Source organism: Arachis duranensis, chromosome 8 (assembly GCF_000817695.3).
Source record: "Arachis duranensis cultivar V14167 chromosome 8, aradu.V14167.gnm2.J7QH, whole genome shotgun sequence".
Classification (NCBI taxonomy): Eukaryota; Viridiplantae; Streptophyta; class Magnoliopsida; order Fabales; family Fabaceae; genus Arachis; species Arachis duranensis.
The window spans coordinates 33,772,997-33,797,450 of record NC_029779.3 but is presented as its reverse complement, the minus strand read 5'-3'; the positions used below and the strand labels follow the sequence as shown (position 1 = coordinate 33,797,450).

The following is a 24,454-nucleotide window of genomic DNA, read 5'->3' as shown; positions in this document are numbered from 1 at the left end:
TGATACACCTAGTTTTAGTAGTTATACACCTGAGATATTTTAATATTATTTTAATCCACCTCCAAGCCAACCAATCACCACTCACCTTACACCCCCAAAACCTCCAAGGCTCTCTCATTTCTTCATTTTGGCCGAAAATAACAAGAGAGAAAAGAGAGAAACTTTCATGAACACTTAATCTTCAAAGCTTGATTTCTTCTGAACTAAAACTCAAATCAAAATTCCGATTTCACCAAAATGATCCTCTCTTCTTCCTCTACATAACCATATAACATATCAAGGCTGGAAATAAGCTGAGATGGCTGTCTCCCTCCCTCTTCAATTCGGTTTTCAAGGAAAACCATGCAAAACATGTGTTTTCTTGATGTTCTTCCTTAGGAATCATGCTTAACTTGACTTGAGGGCCAAGAAATGTTAATTTGTTGAAACTCTAAGGTGAGAAATTTCTTCTTAACATGCTGAGTGAGATTTGGTCAGTTGAGAGTTTTTGGATTTAAAGTTGTTCTTGATGTGATTTAGGAGGAAAAAGTGCTTAAGGACCACCTAAGGACATAACCGAATTAGGAGCAGCAAAACCAGGTACGGTTTGACAAAATTAATCTTGATTGATTGTGTTTGAGTTGTGTGATTATGATATGGTTTGGCTGTACTTGAAATTGATGGTTTATATGAGTGATTCTTGTTGAAATTTTGGTGAAAATTTGATAAAATTTGATGATATTCAAGCCATGAATGCATGTTCTTGTGGCTGCTGGAATTTTGAACCCTAACCTTTAAATTGGGGTTCAATTTGTGTTAAAATTATGTGGAAAAGATAAGGTTTTAGTGGCTGAGAATTTATTATGAATTTTGTTAAAAATCGATTGCTGAAAAGACTGAAAAAGGGTGAAAACAGAGAAAGAATCTGAAGAATTTACGAAGAACACGAAGAACACTTTGGGTGTGGTGAAGAACAATGAAGAACACCTTTTTGATCCAGAAAAGGGCAAGGAAGTAAATATTTTGGTGTTTTGGGGGTTATTTTGTAATTTCTAAAAGTTAGGGTGGTTAAAGTAGAAAATTAAAAGTTACGGGTGGTAAAAAGTACATTTTAAAGGTTAAAAGTTAAAGTGGGGTAATTTTCAAAAATTTAATGATAAAATAATAAATAATAATAAAATATTAAATAATAATATTTAATTAAAAATAGTATTTTAATAAAAATAATAAAATAATACGGGAAAGACAGTTTTCTGTAAAAGTTTTAGAAAGACAACTTTAAGTGCAGAATCTCATAATTATCTTCATAAAACACTTAGGGAGTGGTAAGAACATATTAGTGAGGTAAAGATAAAGGAAAAATAAGAAGTTAAAGAAAAGATAAGAACCAAAGAAAAGTCTGTAAAGTTTAAATAACAGAAAAATAGACAGAGATTAGTGAACGAACTAGGGCAACATAGCTAGTCCTTGAGTTGCGAATAGGGTTAGGTATTATATGAAAAGTTAAACTGTTTCAGTATAGACTTAATGAACCTATACTTGGGACAGGCTAACTATTCATACTGAAATGTACATAAGATTTAAATACATACGTTAAGCAGAAAAATCAGATCTTGATTGATTGTGTTTGAGTTGTGTGATTATGATATGGTTTGGCTGTACTTGAAATTGATGGTTTATATGAGTGATTCTTGTTGAAATTTTGGTGAAAATTTGATAAAATTTGATAAAATTCAAGCGATGAACTTGTGTTCTTGTAGCTTCTGGAAAAACGAACCCTAACCCTTAAATTGGGGTTCAATTTGTGTTAAAATCATGTAGAAAATATGGGGTTTTAGTGGCTGCTAATTTTATTATGAATTATGGTAAAAATCGGTTGCTGAAAAGACTAAAAAAGGGGTAAAAACAGAGAAAGAATCTGAAGAATTTACGAAGAACACGAAGAACACTTTGGGTGTGGTGAAGAACAATGAAGAACACCTTTTTGATCCAGAAAAGGGCAAGGAAGTAAATATTTTGGTGTTTTGGGGGTTATTTTGTAATTTCTAAAAGTTAGGGTGGTTAAAGTAGAAAATTAAAAGTTACGGGTGGTAAAAAGTACATTTTAAAGGTTAAAAGTTAAAGTGGGGTAATTTTCAAAAATTTAATGATAAAATAATAAATAATAATAAAATATTAAATAATAATATTTAATTAAAAATAGTATTTTAATAAAAATAATAAAATAATACGGGAAAGACAGTTTTCTGTAAAAGTTTTAGAAAGACAACTTTAAGTGCAGAATCTCATAATTATCTTCATAAAACACTTAGGGAGTGGTAAGAACATATTAGTGAGGTAAAGATAAAGGAAAAATAAGAAGTTAAAGAAAAGATAAGAACCAAAGAAAAGTCTGTAAAGTTTAAATAACAGAAAAATAGACAGAGATTAGTGAACGAACTAGGGCAACATAGCTAGTCCTTGAGTTGCGAATAGGGTTAGGTATTATATGAAAAGTTAAACTGTTTCAGTATAGACTTAATGAACCTATACTTGGGACAGGCTAACTATTCATACTGAAATGTACATAAGATTTAAATACATACGTTAAGCAGAAAAATCAGAGCAGAGTAGAAAAACACAGAAAAGAGAGTAACCAGAGTGAAGTAAAGAGGTAAAGAGAAAAAGAGTAATATAGATACAGAGAACAGAGTAATCAAAACAGAGTAAAGAGACTAAGAGAAAAGAGTAAGCAGAGTAGAGTAATCATTGGTCTCGGGGAAACCTATGATCTGTTAACTATTTCATATGCGGGAAAAACCCACGAACTGATAATGATTGATTACGGGAATAACCCACGAACTAATAATCATTGATTATGGGAATAACCCACGAACTGTTGTATGTTGAACTCGGGTATAACCCACAAACTGAAGATTAGTGTATTGTTGAGTATTGATCTCGGGTATATCCCACGAACTGAGGATCGTGTTTGTTGTTGTATGTTGATCTCGGGGAAACCCAAGAACTGAGGATCATTGTTTTGTTTATGAATTGATCTCGGGGACGCCCACGAACTGAGGATCACTGTTTCCCCTTGTGCGTATATTATGGGGTCGAGCTTTGCGCCGATTGTCGGTAGTCACGAAGGAGTGGTATTCTTACCACCGAGACGTATGCACTAAGGACACAAAGGGAAACCATATCTCGGACTTGTTCCTAGGTAATGTTGGGCTTCAGGGTGTAAACCGACACGTGAGCTCATGGCCTGTATAGGACAGACATGCATCATACTTGGTTGTGCATTTTCTTTGTTATGATTGTTGTATGAATGTATGCTCTATTTGTTTGTATTCTATTCCTTGTATTTGCATTTTATTTTCTTGTATTCTTTTGTTTGTGTTCTGCTTTCTGCTTTCTCTATTTTCTCTATTTATCTGTCTTCTGTTTACTGCTTCTCGGTATTCTACTATTTGTCTGCTAAACAACACGGAATTAATGAACGCAACTAATAACCCCGGCCCTACTAAAAACTCCCCAGTTCTTACCCCTTCTCTCTCCCTTCCCCCTCAGATGGAAGCAAGAGTACCCTTCCGTAGTTCGTTGATGATCGTTCTGCAAAGAGGATTCCGCTCTATGTAGTCTTCTGAGTCTAGAGCGAACTCTGTTACCTGTTTATATGTATATTCTGTGAGACTAGCCAATGTCTGCACCCCGTTTGTACATGAACTTTGACCTGAATCCTGTGTACGAGACTCCTGTTGTGTGGCTACTTGATGAGGTACCAGAGAGACGTCATATGGCAATGTCTGATCGTGCAGAGGAGTAACAGATGATGTTCTACTTTTTTATGACGTTCCACCTGACTTGAGTTTTGAAGACTTAGAACGTACTTTCCCTCGCTTTAGTATTTTAGAGGGACTAGGTGAGTATAGGGTCTAGGCTAGCCTGGGCGCCAGCTTAGGGACTTCTTGAACAGGTCAGGGCCTGGGATATTGTATGTATATATATGTATATAGTTATTATCTAGTTATATCTGGAGGTGTTCTAACTAAAAGTCTATACCTAAATAAAGGCTGGATCACTGAATGTTATTAACTGCTTGTAATGTATTTATGTGGGGTTGTTTATAACTGTTTTATCTGTTATCAGTTGTGGAATGATTATGAATGATTCCGTCTATTAATCCAGACGTTGTCAAAAAAAACCTCACAAATTAACTACGTTTTTAACAACAAATCAGGCTCATATGATAAATAATAGGTAATAATTAGGAAGACAAATTGGTAGCACTTAGTTTCCGATATAATCTAGACATATTAAAAATTGGGTCATTACAGAAGCTACGTGATAAAGTGATGAAGAAAGAATGGAGGTGCGAAAATGTGCTTCAATTAACAGGAGTTGGGTTTTGATCTTTTAAGAAATTATATCATTACCAATCTCAAATAATAAATTATAAAATAACGCAACTATGGTTAAGATAATGACCAATTAAAATGTGACACATCATGAAGAGTAATATACATGCTATTTTAGAGAAGTCTTACCCTTTTAATTTTGATGTGTTTTAAATTTTGAGTACTTAACTTGAATTTGGAAAAAGGCAGGAAGCGATAAGAGCATGTTCATCATTTTTTCTATTAGGGCTTTTTCTTTTTTCTCCACCACAGTCTTTTCAAAGTATTGGTTAAGGAGGGTGGTGATTTTGTGAACAGATTGAAGTTTGCTGGTATTGCTGAGACTATCCGCACATCCGCAGGTTGGTTGTTTTCTACCATCTATTAACATAATTTATTCTTATCTCTTTACTTTGTTGCTATATGTAATACCCTACCAATACTTAGTATTATGCTTAAGTCATAAGACTGAGATAGTAAGGTATTACGACCTTTAAGAATAGTAATATATATATAATAATAATAAAGAAAAAGTTATTTAACTAGGAGCCTTGAAAAACGGGTAAAACAAAATCGCAAAATAAAAAGCGCAACGCTCAGGAAAGGATTACTTGCGTGCTAAGAAACCTAATAGGAACATGATAAAACAATAAACGAAAGGATAAAGAGAAGCCAAGGAACAGTATAACTAGCCCCTGACTCAGCCTGCGAAGCTAAGGCTGGCCGGAGGATACATATATACATATAAACATACATAAGTGTCCCCAAAATATACCAAAATATCAAAGTAAACTCCTATCTCTCCCTCAACCTCTAAGAGGAGCAACGTACATAAGTTACTTGGAGAGTAAGCTACACATATATATACATATATACAAATAGAAACCAAAATACACCCAAGGACTACTTCGCTTTCCAGGATCCAGACGCCTAGCGAGGAGCCTCTCGACCTACATCTGAAAAACAACAATACAATATGGAATGAGAACCGGAGATTCTCAGCATGGTAAAAGTGCCACGCGTATAATAAATAAGGTCCTGAGAATGCCATAGGCAATCCTAGAACTCTGTTATACAATTATCCAACTTAATTACTAATTAGAAGATATAAATAGGGGTAGGTATTCTAAATCTACCTAACTTACTCAATTTCAATCCTAATCTAACACCAAACTATTTCTCCATTTCCTCCATCCCTCCATCATCCACAATGCAACAGAAACAAGCAACCAAACAGGGTCACGCACAAGTAATGAGCAGATAGTACAAATAGCAAGTATAACAGATAGCAGGTGATATATATCAATTAGGCAAACCCAGGAAATGCATAGCAATCAAAACAATGCATATGATGCATGTCTGTCCTATGGCTGATGGGGCCCATCTGTCGGTTATCCAGCCAACCCGACAAGTCCGAAAATCTTAGACTGTCTCCCGTCGCGCATCCCCAAGATTCTATGCATAGAGTTCACATTCAATCATCATATAAATCACTCAATGGGGGTTATCCATACCCGGGAATTTATACGTGCCCGGTCACCCTTACGACGTAAGGTTAACAGAGTATCGAGAATCAACTTGGAACACGTGGTGGCGAGCCACGGTTTTTACCCAGGGAAACTCGTATCTCAGATATCATCATTCATAAGCCATTTCATAGTCATAATCATTATTTAATCATTCATCAAGCCATGGCATGTTAACTCCTTTTATTAACAACCTCCCTTTCACATTTTTCATCATCATTCCCTTATAATTCATCTTGATTATCTTTTCCAAGTCCTGACCAAACTATTTATCAAATTCTTCTCAAACTTCTTAATATTGAATAATCTTAAAATCAACCCAACTCTAACATTGAATCAATCACATCACACGAAGATTAAACTTTAACTTCTCGAACCTATGACTATCACTAAGACATCCTCGACACTCTATTTTCTTTTCTATTTTTAATATAACAAATGAACTCGGAATTGCACAAACTTTATGTCCAGGCGTTCATCTTGAAATAAGCTTTCTAAAAAACTAAAGATAATAATTTTCTGATTTCTCTAGCCTCAGGAATAAAGGAAAAACCGTGACTACTCTACAGTGCATAAAACCAGAAAAACAGCAGCAGCATGTGATATTCAAAATTCAATATAAAATCCAAGTTAAATCCAATGACTTTAAAAATTAATGTAGTTAAACTTTACTCATCCAGGTTTCTTTCTCAATTGTTTCTGAGTTAATACCATTTTTAATGAAGAAGTTACATTACCTGGAAGTTAAGTAAAAATGAGTCAAAATCTGTTTTTGAAATCAACAAGCTTAGTACCTTTCAATTTGAATAACTTTTATTACAAAACTCCAATTAAGCTAAATTTTGATTTGGGAACTCCTAGCTCATCCAGAAACAAGTTTGTCTTGGTTGCAACCCAATTGCTATTCAATTCTAAGAGTTACAAGTATTTGAAGTTGATGCATAGCTTGCTGAAATCTGTTTCTTTTCAGCTTTGACCACCAATATTAAAAAATTCACAACTCCCAATCCTCAACTCTTAAAATTCTGAAGTTTTAGAGAAATAAATAAAGTTAATCAAATTTTATAAAAAAATTAGTTTCGCTCCAAAACTCAACTCGTAGAAGTCGCAGCAAGACAAACAAAGTGCTGCCCTGTTTGACCTTTTCTGCTGCTGGACAGATTTAACAACCTAACTTTAAAAATTTGCCATAAATTGTATATTTAACAAAAAGGTCCCAAATTTTCCAGTTTAGTTCCTTATATTCCCAAGTTTAGCCCAAACTTGATCTCATGCAATTCTGATCATTACATAACTAGTTACAGAATATGCAATACCACCACAACACAACTCTACATCCTTATTAGCAAACACCAAACCTAATCCATCATAAATAAATATAAGAGCACACCATTAATAACTTCCACACCTCATAATCCAATATATAAATCCACCAATAAATCTATTCCAACAACATTACAAGGCTAATCATTAAATACAACAAACAATTCAACTTATCCTATGGTTCCTCTAACCTAAGTTTTCACAACACTGTAAATGTTAAACGTGCGAAACTTAAACCATACCTTGGCCGATCACTTAATTCACCCAAGGCAGCCTCTCAACATAAAATTACAGCCCCTCCAAGCTCAAGTAAAACAGCCACAAACTAAGCTTTGATCACCAACAAGCCTCTAAATATTCCCAATTAAATTCCAATGCATATATATCCACTTAATCTACACCTAATACATATACATATTCCAATTTCAGTTTTCCCATAATAAATACAAGATTAAGCTAGGGTTAGGGTATCCTTACCATACCCATATGCTCAATAGCTTGAACCCATAAGTCCCGGAAGCTAACTTGAACCTAGAACACAAGAATTGAACAATTTTTAACTTAATTGTTCATGAATTTTCGAAATTAGGGGAAGTTGGCTGAGAAAGAAATAATGAGTTACCTACTAAATTGTTCCATGGGTTTTATAGAGCTCATCGCGGTGAACGCGTGGCCACAAACGGTTCGTCAATCGGAGCTCCGGATCAAAAGTTACATGGATTTGAAATTAAAGTGAGGATTAGGTTTTTTGCTTGTGTTCTTCTTCCCCCTATGAAATGTTTCCCAGCGTGAATAATGAAGAAGAAGGGAAATAAGAAGCTGTGCCTCTTTAATGGATTGGGTTCGGTTGGGCCTTGAGCCCATTTTGGGTCCGGTTCAACTAGTTCAGCCCATCCGGCCCAATTTTGGGCCAAATTTTTCGAAATTAGTATCAAAATTCTCGTTTCGACGAGCTCTATTCTATTTTGATATTAGTTTTGTATTTTTAATTTTCCTATTTAAAATTTGATTTATTGACTAATTATTTACCGATTTTAGCAGGGTTTACACTATATGTTGAAGAAGGACTAATTGATTTCTTCTTGGCAAGCTTATGTGTTCAACAAAGTGGATATGATGAGTTCATTTTAGCAGCAGTGGTGTTCTCAAACTCACACTTTCCTGACTTCTTGGGGAGAGTTTTTGCCCACTTTAGAAGATGTGATTCTTCTTCAATGGTTGGTGTTTGGCCGTGTGGATCTCACTCTTCTTTGCCCAACTTGCGAGACATCTTCAAATAAGTTTAGTTAATGCTGGCCGATATGCAAAAGAGTTGTCCAAGAGTAGGCGTGTTAAGAAATCTTCCTCCACAGATAAGCATCCAAAGACTCGTGGGTCCTCCAAGGAAAAAAAAGGTGGCTAGCGAGAAGAAAGATTCCAAGAAGAAGATGATTACTTTTAAGTATTTTTACTCTATTGGTCTCGTTATTTTTTTTGGTGATTTCTTCAATGGTGAGTTTGTCCCTACTCCTGCTGTTCCTTCAGATCTTAGGGAAGTTGCTTTTGTAGCTTATTGGTTAAGTAAATTTGTGTTTTTGGGACTGGCATATGAGTGTGTGAGACATGGGGTGTTTCTCTTAGCTTGCTTGATTGCTAGAGGAGAACGTCTGCCATTGGCTTCTCTCTATTTGGACAGTTTATATGCGCGGCTTGATAAATTTTCTGAGCAACTCAAAATTGCTCATGGTTGCTTTTCGATATTGGCTTTTATTGATGAAATATTTCTTCAACTCTTTCTTTTTGAGTGGTTCTCTAAGTTTGCTCCCATCCGTAAGCCTGTTACAATTCTTCCAGACAAGAAGGCAAGTTCTTGTGCTTGGATTTGGGATTCAGCTCATCCTTCTAAATCTTTGGAGGATGTTATTGATTTGGAGCAAAATTTTTGTTTCCGCCCGTACATGACCTCTTACCAGCCTAGTGCATTGGTTCTTCATCATATATATTCTACTCATCTTGAACATGCCGCAATGACATTTTCACTGGTAAGGAAGGAGCTTATGACTTTTGGCTTATATGTACTTCTCCTACTTCTCTTTCTGGTTTGATTGTTATGGATAGATATTTTAATTGTAGAGCTTTGATCTGTCCAATGATTTTTCACCCTGATAGGGTAAGTTGTCAACTAGGGTGGGACCAAGATCGAAAGAATGTGGGGCATATTTTTTTTTTTCACTGAAAAATTTAATGAAAAATGTTCAGTTTCAAAATGAACTCCCAGAGTACAATCCTTGTTTGGTTGTTCCTCTTGATAGGGATGGGGAGTTACACTGGAGTATGTGGATTATCTTATGTGTATGAAAAAACATATTAGGCAATATGAAGGTATCTCTGCTCCAGATGTCAGATTATTTATTCCAGTTTTGATCAAGGATCCATATTTCATGACTAACAACCTTTCTCCTTCGACCATTACAAGTAATATTTGCTATTTGTTGATTCTTATTTTTGTTTCTTCACTTTCTTTTTCTTCTTTTTTTTGGCTTTGTGTGTTTCTGTGCTGGTATTTTGTAGACTTGAATGCCAGGTGTTACAAACATCCACCTTTTTCAAAGAGAAAATCTGATGACTCTGTTGTTACTGTTGAAGTGCTCAAGCGTAGTAAAGTGCAGGGTTCAAATATCAAGGTTGCAAAGAGGTCTCCTAAGAAACTGCTTAGGCCTCCCATTGATGCTATTCCTTCACCAATTTCTACTAGCTTGGGAATTTCTCTTTCTTCGATAGCCAAAACTAAGGGTTCTTCTGCTGTTGCTTGCTTTATTAAGTCATCATAATCTCCTAGTAAGGATGTCGCTAGCTTAACTGGAAGTGCTGTGAAGCGTAGGTCTCATTGCTTTTTAGGTAAAATGAAGGCAATTCCCAATGCAGATTCTGATCCAGTAAATGTAGGTGATGAGAGCTCCCAAGAAGGGGTCAGTGGAGACTTTTCTAATTCATCTACTGTTGGCAATTTCCCTTATGAGAGTACTACCCAAAGTATTGCTCAAGATAGCCCTCAAGCAGTAGCAAGTTCTAAGAACAATGTTGGCATTGAGTCGGGTGTTACCTCCATTCAGATGGACTCCCTTGGCAGGATTCTCTTGGCAGGTAATACCTAACTCAATACCAACATTGTTCTTAGAACTTGCTATTGCATGGAGGCTATCTTGAGCAACACATTGGATAGTACCCTCATCAAAAATATTGCCAATAGCAGATGAATTAGGAGAGTCTCCACTGACCCCCTCTTGAGAGCTCTCATCACCTATATTTACTAGATCAGAAGGTGCATTGGGAATTGTCTTTATTTTATCTAAAAACCTATGAGACATACGCTTCACAGCACATCCAATTAAGCTAGTGACATCCTTATCAGGAGATTGTGATGACTTAACAAAGCAAGCAGTAGTAGAAGAACCTTTAGCTTTGGCTGTCGAAGAAGGAGAAATTCCCAAGCTTATAGAAATTGGTGAAGGTGTAGCATCAATGGGAGGCCTAGGTGATTTCTTAGGAGACCTCTTTGCAATCTTAACATTTGAACCCTGTACTTTACCACGCTTGACCGCTTCAGCTGTAACAATAAAATCATCATATTTTTTCTTTGAAAAAGGTGGATGTTTGTAATACCTGGCGTCCAAGTCTATAAAACACCAGCACAAAAGATACAACAGTCAAATACACAAAGCCAAAAAAAAAGAAGAAACAAAAAGTGAAGAAACAAAAACAAGAATTAGCAAAGAGCAAATATTACTTGTAATGGTCGAATGAGAAAGATTGCCAGTCATCAAATATGGATTCTTGATCAAAACTAGAACAAATAATTTGACATCTGGAGCAGAGGTACCCTCATATTGTCTAATATACTTCTTCATATGCACAAGGTAATCCACATACTCCATTGTAACTTCCCCATCTCTATCAAGAGGAACAATTAAACAAGAATTGTACTCTGGGAGTTCATTTTGAAACTAAACATTTTTCATTAATTTTTTCAGTGAAAAAAAAAATGCTCTACGTCCTTTCAATCTTGGTCCCACCCTAGTTGACGACTTACCCTATCAGGGCGATAGATTACTAGAGAGATAAAAGCTCCACAATGAAAGTTCTTATCTATAAAAATCAAATCAGGAAGATGGATAGGAAAACTACACAGAAGCCAAAAGTCATAAGGCCCTTCCTTACCAGTGAAAATGTCATTGTGGTCATATTCAAGATCAGTAGAATATATATGATGAAAAACCGATGCACTAGGCTTTTAAGAGGTCGTGTATAGGAGGAAATAAAAATTTTCCTCTAAATCAATAAGATCCTCCAAAGATTTAAAAGGACGAACTGAACCCCAAATCCAAGCACGAGGACTTGCCTTCTTGTCCGGAAGAATTATAGGAGGCTTACAGATGGGAGCAAACCGAGAGAACCGCTCAAAAAGAAAGAATTGAAGAAATATTTTATCAATGAAAGCCAATACCAGAAAGCGACTATGAGCAATTTTGAGTTGCTCAGAAAATTGATCAAGCCACGGATATAAACTGCCCAGATAGAGAAAAGCCAGTAGCAGACATTTCAGCGATCAAGCAAGCTAAGAGAAACACCCCGTGGCTCATATACTCATCTGACGGTTTCAAAAATATATATTTACTTAACTAATAAGTTACAAAAGCAGCTTCCCAAAGATCTGAAGGAACAGCAGGAGCAGGGACAAACTCACCATTGAGAAAATCACCAAAAAAAAATAACGAGACTAATTAGAGTAAGAATACTTAACAGTAATCTTCTTTCTCTTAGAATCTTGCTTCTTGCCAACCACCTCTTTTTGCTTGGAGGACCCACGAGTCTTTGGATGCTTATCCTTGGAGGAAGATTTTTTAACATGCCTACTCTTGGACAATTCTTTTGTATATCGGTCAACATCACTTAAACTTACCTAAAGATGTCTCGCAAGCTTAAATAAATCAGAGTCTGAGTGAAGAATAGTGAGATTCACACAGCCAAACACTGGCAGTTGAAGAAGAACCGCAACATCTTTTAAAGTGAGTAAAAACTCACCCCCAAAAAGTCAGGAAAGTGTGAGTTTGAGAACACCACCGCTGCCAAAGTAAACTCATATCATATCCACTTTATTGAACACCTAAGTCTGCCAAGAAAAAATCAATTAGCCATTTTTCAATATATAGCAACAAAATAAAGAAGTGATGAGAGTCAATTATGATAATAGATGGTAGAGAACAACTAACCTGTGGATGTGCGAATAGCCTCAGCAACACCAACAAACTTCAATCTCCTCACAAAATCACCACCCTCCTTAAATAATACTGTGAATACCCACTTCTATCAAACCATATTCACGTGAGTAACTGCTTCAGATTTGAAAGATATCCATGAAAATTTTTGGCGTTTTAGCCGAGAAGGAAGTAAAGCAGGACCCACTTGATATGAAAACTTCTCAATAAATTCACCTAAAACTTTACAATCTAATGAATCAAATCCGGATTTTATAGTTTTATTCGTAACTAATAACGAGCCAAAAGAAAGAGGGTCCAGAAAAGGTATTTTAATGAGAGAAGGATCCACAAAAGTAACCCTCTTGTCTGATGGTTTAACCCAAGGTTGGGGGACAGATTCAGAAAATTCGATGGCATACTCTTGAGAAACATCGTCCATATCATCCATATAAGATTCGGTACCCAAACTGTTATTAGAGACCTCTGGGTTACTATCTACTATCCCAGCAAATTATTTTCCATGAAGCATGGCAACAAAACGAAACAAGTCCTAGAAAAAAGAACAACAACAACAAAATAGAGTGAATATTAAGATCACATGAATATCAACGACAAAAATACTCAACACCAGTAGCAAAATCAAAAGAGTACCAATATCATCACAATTCCAGCAGTAAAAAAATCAAGAACACCACCAACTCAAAATATAAAGGAGAAAATTGTAGAACACTCAATGCAAATCTTTCCTCAATTCACAAAGAGACATATCCTCAAAAGTTTTCAACTATGTATCAACAAAGCCAAAGAACATTTCATGTCAAGAAAGCAACCAAAGAGTTATCAAATGAAACAAAAAAATCAAAGATAAAAAAATTATTCATCATATTCTTTACTTGATAAGACCACTAATTCTTCATATCCTCACAATACCATATTTCATTAGGTGAAATATATGAAAGTATTATATGATATTATAAGTTTACAACTCTGAGAGAATACTAATATTAAACACTACGTTAGTAAAATGCTCTAATTAAAAGAAATTTATTATCAAATTACTCATGATTATGCTATAAAAAAATCTTTTAAAATATTTTTAAATATCTATTTTTTAGTTACAAATGAGTATTGTTCATAATTTTTAATTTAATTTTTTTTTATTTTGTGATGTCATTGAAAACATATACAAATGAAAATATGAAATTTAAAGTTGCAAAGTTAAAGGACCTTCGTCATGGAATCCCTATAGCTAATTTTAGAATTAACAATCCAATATACATGGGGATTGAGATGGATTATATATAGGGATGGCAGTAGTACCCGAACTCACAGGTACCCGACTCACCCCTTATATATATATAATTTTGGGAATTAGGGTTAAAGTGCCACTCTCACTTCAATTCCCAACTTTACCAAACTCACACCAATTCACTCTTTAGCTCTTTTTCAAGGACCACAACCTCTGCTCAGCTACACCAAACCACCAGTCAGTTACTGTCACAGCTTGTCCCGTCGTTGTAGCTGGTCGGCGCTGTCACAGCCGCAGTTGCTCACCAACCCTAGAAATTAGGGCTCAGATCCTCACCGCCACTCACTTCAGTTCCCAATCCTCAACCAAACTCACCTCTTCAACTCTTCTCCAAGGACCACAGCCTCTGCTCTGCTGCACCAGTCAGTCATCGTCACAGCTCCTTCTGTCGCTGTAGCTGGTCGGCATCATCACAGTCGTTGTCAGTTACCAACCCTCCTCATTCACCTCGGTCACCTCACCGCTGTCCCTCACCGAGCTTACGTCGGTGTCGCTCCCACTTCTCTCCTTGTTGTCACTATCCTTACCGTCACTGCGCAAGTTATTTCATTCCTTTCCTTTTTCAACATTTCTATCCATTTTTGTTTTTGTTTCTTTTTTGCATTGAGGATTGTTTTGTGAGATTGTGGATTTAGAAAAGTATTGTTAATGTGCACTTTAGAATTTACTGTGTTGGTTATTTTCAAGCTTCAAACATGAAGGAGTTGCATTCTCTGAGTCTCCTTCAAATTACTCTATTTCTTCCTCTTCTTCTTATGTGTATGTTTTGTTTTTTGAATATATCTGCATGACCCATAATTGCTAATTTCAATTCCCGTTGCTTTAATTGCTATTTATAGTTGCAAGTTTTTATCTTTTGTCTCTTTGTTCTTAAATTTTTGTTAGATTATGTAATGGCATTGCAATAAGCATTGGAATTAAGTTTGCATTTTCAGTTTCTTGTATATTGTGATATTTTAAATTCAGGTTGAGTATTGTATGAAGCTTTATGTGTGTTGAAGAAAACTTAAAATTACTATAGGTTGGAAATTTTTGAAGAGTAGAATTGTTCAACATGAAAAAAAAAGTAGAATAGTATAGTATTGATGTTATAGATTTGAGTAAAACCCATTGTTATACTGTATTTCTAATTTTGCAATTTTGCATTCTGATCTTTGTGTATTTATGCTTTGATTTATCATTTTTATGCATTCTAAAATTTGATTTTATTGTGATTTTGCAATTATGCTTTCTTTTTTATATGCATTTACGTTTTGATTTATCATTTTTATTCATTCTGAATTTTAATTTTATTCTGCTTTTGTAATTGTGCATTCTGATTTTTGTGCATTTATGCTTTCATTTATAATTTTTATGTATTCTGAATTTTGAAATTGTGCATTCTCATTTTTGTGCATTTATGATTTGAATTATCATTTTTATGCATTCTGACTTTTGATTTTATTCTAATTTTATAGTTGTGCATTCTGTTCTTTGTGCATTTATGATATGATTTATCATTTGTATGAACTTTGTGTTTACTAATCATAATGCTTAACTTAAATAGTTTGATATTCATGGTATTATGGGTGTTGCTGTTGTTTTAGATCCTAGGTACAAGATGGTTGGGATTTAGTTTTAATTTAAAAAAAATGTATCCAGATCCAATAGAATATTCTAAATAAATTGACAGAATTCATCAGTTGTGTAATGAGTTGGTTAATGAATACAATCAAAAAATGAACTCTGATGTGTCACATGTTGGTACAAAAAAGTTGATAAAAATGGAAATATAAGCCTATTTGAGGATGATGATTATATGGTGTATCTTAAAAGAAGAAAAATGACAAAGAGTTCATGAGTAAATATTGAGTTTGATCGTTATCTTGAGGAAATTCATCCTTTAAATGATCCTAACTTTAATATTTTGAAATGGTGGAAGAACAATCAAATGAAATTTAAATTTCTTGCAAAAATAGCCAAGGATATATATGTCATTCCGATATCTACTGTTGCTTCTGAATATGCTTTTAGTACAAGTGGTCATGTAATCTTTTTTCATTGTGAAAAGCTCAAAGAAAGCATAATTGAAGCTTTGATGTGTGGCCAAAGTTGGTTGTGGGCAGCCTTAGGGAGTAAAGATGATATGTTACTTAATATTCATTTATGTTAATTTTTTATATAATACTAATTAATTTATTAATTGCTATCTTTTTTATTTTTAGATTTGAATCTTGACCTTCAAACTTTAATTGATGATGAAGATGTGGAAAGTGATAAAAAATAAGGATGGAATACTTTTATATTTTAATGATGCATTTTTTTATTATGGTGTTGAATTGTAGTGATCAAATATTAACTTTTTTTAATTTCACATTATTTGATATTGTATATATTCCGGCCCAACTCACTAACAAGCCGGGTCTGGTTACGAGCCACCGACTCGAGACAGGAGACAACTCGCACGTCACCTCTAATTCCACAAGGAACCTGGACAGCTAGCATGTAACGACCCAATTTCTGGTACTTCATGATCATACTAGAAACTGAGCGCTACCAACTTGTCTTCCTAATTATTATCTATCATTTATTATATGAGCCTGATTCATTGTTAAAAGCGTAGTTATTTTGTGAGGTACTTTTTTTAAAAATATTTGGATTAATAAACAAAATCATTCATAATCAATTCACAACTGATAACAGATAAAATAGTTATAAACAACCACACATAAATACATCACAAGTAGTTGACAATATTCGGTGATCTAGCCTTTATTAGAGTATAGACTTTTAGTTAAAATACTCCTAGATATAGCTAAATAATATCTATATACATATATATACATACAACATCCCAGGCCCTGACCTGTTCAAGAAGTCCCTAAGCTGGTATCTAGGCTAGCCTAGATTCTATACTCACCTAGTCCCTCTAAACTACTAAAGCAAAGGAAAGTACGTTCTAGGTCTTCAAAACTCAAGTCAGGTGGAACGTCATCAAAAGGTGGAACATCTTCTACTACTCCTCTGTACGATCATACATCGTCTTAGAGTATACCACTGGTACTTTATTGAGTGGCCGCATAACAGCAACGTCGTACGGAAGACTTAGGTTAAAGTTCATAGATAAATGGGGCATAGATGTCGACTGGTCCCACGGTATATGCATATAAACAGATAACAGAGTTCACTCTTGACTCAAAAGACTATCTAGAGCGAAATTCTTTTTGCAGAATGATCATCAACGAACTACGGAAGGGTACTCTTGCTTCCATCTGAAGGGGGAAGGGAGAGAGAAGGGGTAAGAATTGGGGAATTCTTAGTAGGTTCGAGGTTATTAGTTAAGTTCATTAATTATGTGTTGTTCAGCAGACGAAACCAAAATACCGAGAAGCGGTAAATAAAAAATAGATAATTAGAGAAAACAAAAAGCAGAACACAAACAGAAGAATACAAGAAAATAACACAAACACAGAATAGAATACAAACAAGAAAAGCATACATTCATACAACAATCATAACAGAGAAAATGCACAACCAAATATGATGCATGTCTGTCCTATGCAGGCCATGAGCTCATGTGTCGGTTTACACCTTACAGCCCACATTACCTAGGAACTAGTCCTAGATATGGCTTATTCTCTGTAGGTGAACTTTGGCCTACAGAAATAGCACTCTTGTAAGTGAACTTCGACTTACAGGAATAGTCTAAACATAATGCAACAACTTTCTGTAGGTGAACTTCAGCCCATAGAAATGGCACCCCTGTAAGTGAACTTCGGCTTACAGAAATGGCGCCCTTGTAAGTGAACTTCGGCTTACAGGAATCACAACTCTCTGTAGGTGAACTTCGGCCTACAGGAGCAATACTCTGAGATACATAATTGATATTCACTGCAGGTAAACTTCGGCCTACAGGAATAACAACTCTCTGTAGGTAAACTTGGGCCTACAGGACCTCTAGGGCCAACAGAAAAGCAGCAGATGAGTATACAAATATCTCTGGAGTTGCCTTAATGCAACAAATGACGTTTCAACGCCTCTGCTTGTTCTCTATTCTCTTTATCATATTACTCTTTTCTCTTTGTTTTTTTACTCTGCTCTGATTACTCTTTTCTCCATATCTCTTTACTCTACTTTCTTTGTTTAATGTATGTATTTATAGCTTATGTAAATTTCGGTATGAATAGTTACCGTGTCCCAAGTATAGGTTCATTAAATCTATACTGAAACAGTTTAACTTTTCATATTATACCTAATTCTAGGCCCAACTCAAGAACTAACTATGTTGCTCCTAGTTCGTTCACTAGTCTCTGTTCGTTTCTGTCATTAAAATTTTACAAACTTTTTCTTCAATTTTTATCTTTTCTTCAACCTTTTATCTGTCCTTTGTCTTTACCTCACTAATATGTTATTACCACTCTCTAGGTATTTTTTAAAGGTAATTATGAGATTCTGAACTCAAAGTTGTCTTTCTAAAGCTTTTATGAAAAAATGTCTTTTTCGTATTATTTTATTATTAAATTTTCTAAATTTACCTTATCTTTACCTTTTAACCTTTAAAATTCACTTTTTACCACCTGTAACTTTTAATATTTCTATTTTAACCACCCTTACTTTTGGAAATTACAAAATAACCCCAAACACCAAAATATTTACTTCCTTGCCCTTTTAAGGATAAAAAAGATATTTTTCATTGTTCTTCACCACACTCAAAGTATTTTTCGTGTTCTTCATAAATTTTTCATATTCTTTCTCTGTTTTTACCCGTTTTTCAATCTTTTCAGTAACCAATTTTTACCATAATTCATAATAAATTGGCAGCTACTAAAGCCCCATCTTTTTCACTTGATTTCAACATAAATCAACCCCAATTTAAAGGTTAGGGTTCGAAATTCCAGCAGCCATAAGAACATGCATTCATAGCTTGAATATCATCAAATTTCATCAAAATTTCACCAAAATTTCAACAAGAATCACTCATATAAATAATCAATTTCAAGCATAACCAAACCATATCATAATCACACAACTCAAACACAATTAATCAAGATTAATTTTACCAAATCCTACCTTGATTTGCTGCGTCAAATCTGGTTATGCTTTTAGGTGTTCTTTTTGCACTTTTTCCTCCTAAATCACATCAAGAACAACTTTGAATCTATAAAATCTCAACTGACCAAACCTTAATCAACATGTTAGGAAGGAATTCCTCATATTAAACGTACTAGGAATTGAATATTCTTGGCTCACAGATCAAGCTAAGCAAGAGATCTAAGGAAGACCACCAAGAAAAGCACATGTTTAGCATGGTTTTCCTTGAAAACCGAATTGAAGAGGGAGGGAGACAGACATCTCACCTTATTTCCAACCTTGATATGTTATATGGTTATGTAGAGAAAGAAGGGATGATCATTTTGGTCGAATTGAAATTTTGATTTGAGTTTTAGTTCAGAAGAAATCAAGCTTTGAAGATTTGGAACTAAGAACTTTTCTCTCTTTTTCTCTCTAACTATTTTCGGCCACAAGGAGCAAATGAGACAGCCTTGGAGGTCTTGGGGGTGTAGGGTGAGTTGTGATTGGTTGACTTGGAGGTGGATTAAAATAATATTAAAATATCTCAGGTGTATAACTACTAAAACTATATGTATCGGAACACTCGTAAAAACATCTCTAAAAATTATTTTCTGAGCTACTAGCATAAATAAAACTAGTAACATATTTAATATGAGAATAGAACATGTATGATGAGGTATTAACATTGCTAAAGTCATCAGAGAGTACTGGTGCTAAGCTGCACCAGTAAACTGTGAACCCGGTTAAACTGATTTTCTATTTTTAACTAAAACAGACCAGGTAACCTTATAATATTATTCAAACATATTATAATACTAATATAATGATAATATTATACTATTATCTCTCTTCTCTCATGAATCGAGTCCGGTTCGTCAAACAGAGACTATTTACGAAAACTAGAATCAAAACTCCTAATCGATACGGTTAAAAAACTAGGTTCTTCGTGACCGCGTTGTCGAGCTTACCTCAAAAGAGGTTTTGGCTTAAGGATGACATAATGACAATGAAGATTGATATGCTTGATGATACATCAGAGGTGTTCCCTATACTGATCTTCCTGAGAAATCCGTGCCTTCAGAAAAGATCTCGCGTACTCGAAAAATGGGGTTGTTACATAGCAGAAGCTTCCAGAAAGATGGACCTGATCACAATGGGCCCACCTGGATACAAAGTATAAATAGGGTGGGACCTACCCCTCCCCAGAGGTACGTCACTCTTTTAATCCTAATTGGCCGCCTATTCGTATAGACTCTGACTTTAGCATCGGAGTGTCCTTGCCGGTAACTCCAACATGCCGACGCACAGGCTAAATGCACCACTCCAGCAGCTCACGCTCAGGTTCAAATCCTTTCATCTCCTTGCTCCGTCATTCACCTTACCGATCCACCAAACACCTGATTTATCAAATAGTATAAATCTTATGTTTGTATTTTAATTTAGTTATAAATTTTAAGTTTTTACCTTAATTTATGTATGAATGTCTAAGAATTAAAATATTATTTAATTTTTATAGGGGCGGGACAGGTACCCATGGAGGTAGATTAGAGTAGAGCAGTCTACTATTCACGGGTAGGGGAGGAGTGGATAGTATTGGAGTGCAAGGAGGGCGGGGTAGGGTCGGGTAGGGCAAAAACTCGCCCCCAGTTCCATCCCTATTTATATGAGAACAAAAAGAGTTATATTCAGATGCAAAGATAAAGAATACAATCACAAGGATTTAGAGTAACAAAAATACAAAATAATAAGAGTTCAAAATAACAAGAGCTCATGACACGAGTACAGAGTAACAAGAGTTTAGAATATGTTTCAGAATACCAAAAATATTAAAAATATAATGGCAAAAGTTCAAGTGCCAGAATCTTATACAAAAGAATAAGAGCACACATCATATGGTAACAAAAAAATGGGGAGCAAAGCTGAAAAAAAAAAGTAAAGAAGAAGAAAAAGAATCATACTAAGTGAGAAGACAAAGTGAAGTTAAACGTGGAAGTGTTCTTTACCCTAAAAAAAATTTTCAATTGTTGAAAATAGATTAAGTGAAAAAAGATTAAAATAAGAGATCAAGGATAAGTAAATTTGTGAGGAATAAAATAAGCAACAGAAGAATTAATGATGAGAAACAGAGGTGGAGAATGAGTGTTAAGACCTCCACTAATGTGACAAGAGGATAAATGAGCTCTTTTAGAGTGAATAAGAGTTTATTAATCTTGTCCCGAATGCTAATTTTATTATGAAGTTGATGAACAAAATGAAGAACAATGAAAAAAATTTAAGGAGAGAAAAGAATGGATATGAGCTTCAAAGTTCAACCAAAAAAAAAAGTCCTTTTTAGAGGTGACTTGAGGTTCTTTTATAGTGTAAAGCCATTTTGAGGAGGAAGTTTATTGTCTAATAGTTACAATGTGATGTCTAGTCTATTCCTTTTTATCCCAAAACTCGTTACTAAATAGGATAGTTGCCAGAAAATAGTGTTGGATGTTCCCAACATTTCAAGTCTTTTATAACTAAAAATGGAAAAAGTTTATTTCCACAGGTTAAAGTTTTAATAAAAGGGTGCTCGTGACATGTGATGTTAGTGAATGAATATCTAGTTTGATTTCTTTTTAACTAGATGACACTCTCTACACTTCAAATCCAACCAATCTACTTCTACCGATTTAGTGCATACTAAAAAAAAATTCAACTCCTCAATATGTTCTTTTTATTTCATTTTTTTACCCAACATTTTTAGCTGAAATTAGACTTTTTTTTACCATATTTTTGAACCATCTTAAAATTATTTTTATACAAAAAATTTATATTTTTGGTGTACAATCACATTATTATCACTTGTAACTTCATGATTGCTAGGTTAGAGTTTCTAGTAACTGCTTCAATTGCAGTCTTTAAAATTTAGTTACTGAATTTGAATAACTCCAAATAAGGTAATTTGTGATAGTTTTAGTGTTTTACGTGTTTATTTGTTTGGGTTGTTTGAGGAGATAGTAGATAAGGTAGGGGAGTGGTAGAAGGCAATAAAGGTAGAAGGATTTGGATCCTTTAAGATGTCTCACTATTAATTTTATAGATAGGACCAAAAATAAATATAAAAGAAAAATTATTTAAGGGTAAAATATCACACTTTATTCTCTAAAGTAAAATTCAAATTTTAGAGGATCCAAATCCAAGATAAAAATTATAAATATAAAGTATGGATAAGTAAGTAAATTCACATTTTATTAATGTTTTAGATGTTTAATGTCAATAAATACTTGATTGAAAAAAAATAAATAATATACGGACACAATTAAAAAAAATAAAAAATTAATTAAAAATTTGATAAAATTATAAAAATTTATAAAATAATTAATTTTTTTAATTGTATACAATGTTAATATATAAAAATCACAAGATTTAATTATATATTATCATAAGTTCATAATAAATATATAGTAATGAAAATATTTAACTAAATTACAGTCAACATCTTAAAAATCTTACACTATTTTTTTGTTAGGAAACATTCTTACAAATATAAATTAGTTAGAGATGAGAGTTTAAAACTTTGCTTTATTTATTGTCAGTGCATAGCATGTTAAAATGAGCATATCGTTAGAGAAAGAAAAAGCAAATAAAGAAAGTATGGTGTGTTCATATTTTCTTTTTTCGTTTTTTATTTTCATAAATTTAATCACAATAATACATTATCATTTTCCTTTTAATTTGTTTTTAATATTTATACTTTATTGTGAATGTAAATACTAAAATTTATTATTTAATTTCTTTATTTTGTATATATATATATATATATTAAAATATAATACATTAAAAATAAATTAAATAATATATAAATATATACTCAATAATTTCATGATTGATTTTTTTCGGTATATAAATATTTTTTTAAAAGAATATACGATAGCAATTATACGAAGAATCAAAGATAAGGGCAAAGAAAATGTGATAAGAGATCTAGAAAAGAAAAAAAAATGAAAAATTATGATAAGCAATTTATAATAATTGCCAAATATTTTGGTGACTTGGTATTATATTAATACCCCACGTGTGTGGCAGCTTGATTTATCAGGCTTGGACTGGCTGGAGTCCATTGACCTTTGGGTCCACCAAGATTGTACCTACCAGTACCAAAGGACTCTGCTATTCCACATATATTCAAACTTCAAAGTCTTTGTTTAGTTATGTGTGCCTGACTGCCTGTATTCACTTCTATAGTTATTTATACAGAAATGTTAGATGGCGAATTAGAATTTATTATTTTTTATTATTAATTATTTATTAATATTTTAAAATATGAGATAAAATATATTATTAAATTATTAAATTAAAAAAATTGAGTTAATAAATAAGTGATGATAAAAAATATTTTGATGGTCTTTAATATTTTTTTATTTATATTTCACATAAATTCAACTAAAAGTATTTGAATAACAATTGAAAGTGTTAATTTATTTTTTCATTTTTTAAAACATGAAAAACCCTTTTTTATTTAGAAAATAGAAGAATGTATTAGAATTCTCGGTTATTTTTCAAAGGATAAGTGTTTTTTTTTCTATTTAAGTGATATATAAGAATTAATAATATACTTGTTAAAATACTAAAAATTTGGAGAATAATTTTATTATTTTAAAAATTGATAATGTTAATTTTTGGTCATTTTTTTCTAAGTTATCTTTTCTTTTTATTGTTTTATTTTTATAAAACATTTTATTAAAAATAATTTAGAAATAATATAAAATAAAAAAGTAATATATATTGTCATTTAAAGAATGACAAAAATCACTCTTTATTTAGATAGATTTTTTAAAAAGAAATTTTAAATATTAAAAATGTCTTGTACTTACTTTTATTTTTAAAATAAGATATTATTGATTTTTAGAGAAAAAACAATTAATTTATTTTTAATAAAAGTACTCTTTTTAAGACATGTATCTAAACATGTTTAAAATTTAATAAAAATATTTTATTTTTTATAATTTTTTTTACTCAAATAAATAAATTCAAAACAAAACTAAATGTCTTTGTGAGTTGTGAATAGTAGTTACTTACAAATAAAATATCTCAAGAGTTTATTCAATTATTCAAACTCAATTTTTTGAAAAAATTTAATTTTTTTTCAATCTATTTTTTTAAGATGAGTCTATGTTATGCGAAATAATTGGTTATATATGTATGAGGGGAAGAAAGGATACAATCAATTAAAATGAAAATCACACTTTCCACACCATTAGAACAATTCCGTTGACTTAATGGCAAAATAGAGTGAAATGGTCCCCGGCCATTGTTACTACATTTAATAACAGTAATGCTGCATTAAAGATGCAAATACATGACATCAAACTTATTAATTTTAATGAATTCTAAATGTAAAAGTAACTTACAAAATCAGTCAATTACATATAATTTTGTATATGTTTTTAAGGTATTGTAAAATTAAATATTTTATAATAATTCGGAGAAACATAATTAAATAATAGCATTGGTTCTTTTTATTTACTAATACTGTTAATATATAAAGTTGTTTGGTTATTCCTTAAAAAAAAAAAGTTGCTTGATTTTTTTTAGATATTTTTTGTACACATTTTACTCTTTCATCGATCTTCCTTTACTAACATTTCAATTTATGTTGAAGAAAATATTCATTAATTA

At 33.1% G+C, this 24,454-nt stretch overlaps 1 protein-coding gene and 1 long non-coding RNA gene across 2 annotated transcripts in view; one reads left to right on the top strand and one right to left on the bottom strand.

Annotated features, from left to right (window-relative positions):
• Window positions 1-24,454, top strand: part of LOC107462360 (probable serine/threonine-protein kinase SIS8) — an 81,061-nt gene that overhangs the window by 43,311 nt on the left and 13,296 nt on the right. The gene's annotated exons all lie outside the window — the stretch shown is intronic.
• Window positions 5,036-7,988, bottom strand: LOC107462361 (uncharacterized). The gene is made up of 4 exons (XR_001586778.3): window positions 7,830-7,988; window positions 7,685-7,738; window positions 7,450-7,608; window positions 5,036-5,314 (listed from the first exon to the last, which is right to left on the bottom strand). It is a non-coding gene; the product is annotated as an uncharacterized LOC107462361 (long non-coding RNA).